Genomic DNA, 5292 nt, shown 5'->3' on the forward strand with positions numbered 1-5292 from the left:
ATATGCCAACAAATTGGACAACCTAGAAATGGGTAAGTTTCTAGAAACATACAGGCTGTCAAAACTGAATCAAGAAGAAATTGAACACACCAACCACCAGAAGTGAAATAGAATCTGTAATTTAAAAAACTCCCTGCAAACAAAAGTCTAGGACTGTACGGCTTCACTGGGGAATTCTACCAAACATACAAGGAAGAACTTATATCGATCCTTCTCAAACTCTTCCAGAAGACTGAAGAGGAGGGAACACTCCCAAAGTCATTTTATGAAGCCGCCATCACCCTGATACAAAACCAGACAAAGACACTACCAAAAAAGAAAATTACAGGACAATTCTTTGATGAAAATAGACGCAAAAATCCTCAACAAAATATTAGCAAACTGAATCCAACAGCACATAAAAGTGATCACGCACATGATAAAGTTGGATTCATCCTAGGGTCGCAAGGATGGCCCAATATACACAAATCAATGTGATACACCATGTCAACCAAAAAAAAAGACAAAAGCCACATGATCATCTCAATAGATGCAGAAAAAGCATTTGATAAAATTCAACATCCATTCATGGTAAAAACTCTCACCAAAGTGGTTACACAGGGAACAAATCTCAACATAATAAAAACTATTTATGACAAACCCACAGCCAACATGATACTCAATAGTGAAAAGCTGAAAGCCTTCCTGCTAAAATCTGGAACAAGACAAGGATGCCCACTCTGACCACTTCTATTTAACATAGTATTGGAAGTCCTAGCTACAGCAATTAGACAAGAAAAAGAAATAAAAGGTATCCAAATTGGAAGGGAAGAGGTAAAACATGGAGATGATATGGTAACTCTACATAGAAAACCCTAAAGGCTCCACACAAAACTATTAGAACTGATAAACGAATTCAGCAAGGTAGCAGAATACAAGATTAACATACAGAAATCTGTTGCATTTCTTTACACTAACAATGAAGTATCAGAAAGAGAACGTGAAAGCTCCGGTGGAAGATGGCGGAAGAGTAAGACGTGGAGATCACCTTCCTCCCCACAGATACACCAGAAATACATCTACACGTGGAACAACTCCTACAGAACACCTACTGAATGCTGGCAGAAGACCTCAGACCTCCCAAAAGGCAAGAAACTCCCCAAGTACCTGGGTAGGGCAAAAGAAAAAAAGAAAAAACAGAGACAAAAGAATAGGCACGGGACCTGCACCAGTGGGAGGGAGCTGTGAAGGAGGAAAGGTTTCCACACACTAGGAAGCCCCTTCGCGGGCAGAGACTGCAGGTGTCAGAGGGGGAAGCTTCGGAGCCGCGGAGGAGAGCGCAGCCACAGGGGTGCGGAGGGCAAAGCGGGGAGATTCCCGCACAGAGGATGGGTGCCGACCAGCACTCACCAGCCCTAGAGGCTTGTCTGCTCACCCGCCGGGGCGGGCGGGGCTGGGAGCTGAGGCTCGGGCTTCGGTCGGAGCGCATGGAGATGACTGGGGTTGGCGGTGTGAACACAGCCTGCAGGGCGTTAGTGCACCACGGCTGGCCGGGAGGGAGTCCCGGCAAAAGGTCTGGAGCTGCCGAAGAGGCAAGAGACTTTTTCTTCCCTCTTTGTTTCCTGGTGCGCGAGGAGAGGGGATTAAGAGCGCTGCTTAAAGGAGCTCCAGAGACGGCCGCGAGCTGCGGCTAAAAGCACGGACCCCAGAGACGGGCAGGAGATGCTAAGGCTGCTGCTGCCACCACCAAGGGGCCTGTGTGCGAGCACAGGTCACTATCCACACCTCCCTTCCAGGGCGGCTGTGCAGCCCGCCACTGCCAGGTTCCCGGGATCCAGGGACAACTTCCCCGGGAGAACGCACGGCACGCCTCAGGCTGGTGCAACGTCATGCCGGCCTCTGCCGCCGCAGGCCCGCCCCGCACTCTGTGCCCATCCCTCCACCCGGCCTGAGTGAGCCAGAGCCTCCGAATCAGCAGCTCTTTTAACCCCGTGCCGTCTGAGCGAAAAACAGACGCCCTCTGGCGACCTACACGCAGAGGCGGGGCCAAATCCAAAGCTGAGACCCGGGAGCTGTGAGAACAAAGAAGAGAAAGGGAAATCTCTCCCAGCAGCCTCAGAAGCAGCGGATTAAAGTTCCACAATCAACTTGATGTACCCTAGATCTGCGGAATACATGAATAGACAATGAATCATCCCAAATTGAGGAGGTGGACTTTGGGAGCAAGGTTTAGGATTTTTTCCCTTTTCCTCTTTTTATGTGTATGTGTATGCTTCTGTGTGAGATTTTGTCTGTATAGCTTTGCTTCCACCATTTGTCCTAGGGTTCTATCCGTCCGGTTTTGTTTTTTTTTTTAAATTTTTTTCTTAATAATTACTTTTAATAACTATTTTATTTTACTTTATTTTCTTCCTTCCTTCCTTCCTCCCTTCCTCCCTTTCTTTCTTTCTTTCTTTCTTTCTTCCTACTTCTACTAATTCTTTCTCTCTACTTTTTCTCCCTTTTATTCTGAGCCGTGTGGATTACAGGCTGTTGGTGCTACAGCCGGGAGTCAGTGCTGTGCCTCTGAGGTGGGAGAGCCAACTTCACGACACTGGGCAACAAGAGACCTCCCAGCTCCACATAATATCAAATGGCGAAAATCTCCCAGAGATGTCCATCTCAACGCCAGCACCCAGCTTCACTCAACGACCAGCAAGCTACAGTGCTGGACACCCTATGCCAAACAACCAGCAAAACAGGAACACAACCCCACCCATTAGCAGAGAGGCTGCCTAAAATCATAATAAGTCCACAGACACCCCAAAACACACCACCAGATGTGGACCTGCCCACCAGAGAGACAAGATCCAGCCTCATCCACCAGAACACAGGCACTAGTCCCCTCCACCAGGAAGCCTACACAACCCACTGAACCAACCTTAGCCACTGGGGACAGACACTAAAAACAACGGAAACTACGAACCTGCAGCCTGAAAAAAGGAGACCCCAAACACAGTAAGATAAGCAAAATGAGAAGATAGAGAAACACATAGCAGATGAAGGAGCAAGATAAAAACCCACCAGACCTAACAAATGAAGAGGAAACAGGCAGTCTACCTGAAAAAGAATTCAGAGTAATGATAGTAAAGATGATCCAAAATCTTGGAGATAGAATAGAGAAAATGCAAGAAACATTTAACAAGGACCTAGAAGAACTAAAGATGAAACAAACAACGATGAACAACACAATAAAAGAAATGAAAAATACTCTAGATGGGATCAATAGCAGAATAACTGAGGCAGAAGAACAGATAAGTGACCTGGAAGATAAAATAGTGGAAATAACTACTGCAGAGCAGAATAAAGAAAAGAGAATGAAAAGAACCGAGGACAGTCTCAGAGACCTCTGGGACAAAATTAAACACACCAACATTCAAATTATAGGGGTTCCAGAAGAAGAAGAGAAAAAGAAAGGGACTGAGAAAATATTTGAAGAGATTATAGTTGAAAACTTCCCAAATATGGGAAAGGAAATAGTTAATCAAGTCCAGGAAGCACAGGATAAATCCAAGGAGAAATACGACAAGACACATATTAATCAAACTGTCAAAAATTAAATACAAAGAAAGCATATTAAAAGCAGCAAGGGAAAAACAAAAAATAACACACAAGGGAATCCCCATAAGGTTAACAGCTGATCTCTCAGCAGAAACTCCGCAAGGCAGAAGGGAGTGGCAGGACATACTGAAAATGATGAAGGAGAAAAACCTGCAACCAAGATTACTCTACCCAGCAAGGATCTCATTCAGATTTGATGGAGAAATTAAAACCTTTACAGACAAGCAAAAGCTGAGAGAATTCAGCACCACCAAACCAGCTTTACAACAAATGCTAAAGGAACTTCTCTAGGCAAGAAACACAAGAGAAGGAAAAGACCTACAATAACGAACCCAAAACAATATAGAAAATGGGAATAGGAACATACATATCGATAATTACCTTAAATGTAAATGGACTAAATGCTCTCATCAAAAGACACAGATTGGCTGAATGGATACAAAAACAAGACCCATATATATGCTGTCTACAAGAGACCCACTTCAGACCTAGAGACACATACAGATTGAAAGTAAGGGGATGGAAAAAGATATTCCATGCAAATGGAAACCAAAAGAAAGCTGGAGTAGCAATTCTCATATCAGACAAAATAGACTTTAAAATAAAGACTATTAGAAGAGACAAAGAAGGACACTACTTAATGATCAAGGGATCGATCCAAGAAGAAGATATAACAATTATAAATATTTATGCACCCAACCTAGGAGCACCTCAATACATAAGGCAAATACTAACAGCCATAAAAGGGAAAATCGACAGTAACACATTCATAGTAGGGGACTTTAACACCCCACTTTCCTCAATGGACAGATCATCCAACATGAAAATAAATAAGGAAACACAAGCTTTAAATGATACATTAAACAAGATAGACTTAATTGATATTTATAGGAAACTCCATCCAAAAACAACAGAATACACATTTTTCTCAAGTGCTCATGGAACATTCTCCAGGATAGATCATATCTTGGGTCACAAATCAAGCCTTGGTAAATTTAAGAAAATTGAAACTGTATCAAGTATCCTTTCTGACCACAACACTATGAGACTAGATATCAATTACAGGAAAAGATCTGTAAAAAATACAAACACATGAAGGCTAAACAATACACTACTTAATAACGAAGTGATCACTGAAGAAATCAAAGAGGAAATCAAAAAATACCTAGAAACAAATGACAATGGAGACACGACGACCCAAAACCTATGGGATGCAGCAAAAGCAGTTCTAAGAGGGAAGTTTATAGCAATACAATCCTACCTTAAGAAACAGGAAACATCTCGAATAAACAACCTAACCTTGCACCTAAAGCAATTAGAGAAAGAAGAAAAAAAAAATCCAAAGTTAGCGAAGGAAAGAAATCATAGAGATCAGATCAGAAATAAATGAAAAAGAAATGAAGGAAACGATAGCAAAGATCAATAAAACTAAAAGCTGGTTCTTTGACAAGATAAACAAAATTGATAAACCATTAGCCAGACTCATCAAGAAAAAAAGGGAGAAGACTCAAATCAACAGAATTAGAAATGAAAAAGGAGAAGTAACAACTGACACTGAAGAAATACAAAAGATCATGAGAGATTACTACAAGCAACTCTATGCCAATAAAATGGACAACCTGGAAGAAATGGACAAATTCTTAGAAATGCACAATGTGCCAAGACTGAATCAGGAAGAAATAGAAAATATGAACAGACCAATCACAAGCACTG

Source organism: Aethalodelphis obliquidens, unplaced genomic scaffold (assembly GCF_003676395.1).
Source record: "Aethalodelphis obliquidens isolate GAN/ISIS:26980383/991018 unplaced genomic scaffold, ASM367639v1 scaffold38, whole genome shotgun sequence".
NCBI classification, from domain to species: Eukaryota; Metazoa; Chordata; class Mammalia; order Artiodactyla; family Delphinidae; genus Aethalodelphis; species Aethalodelphis obliquidens.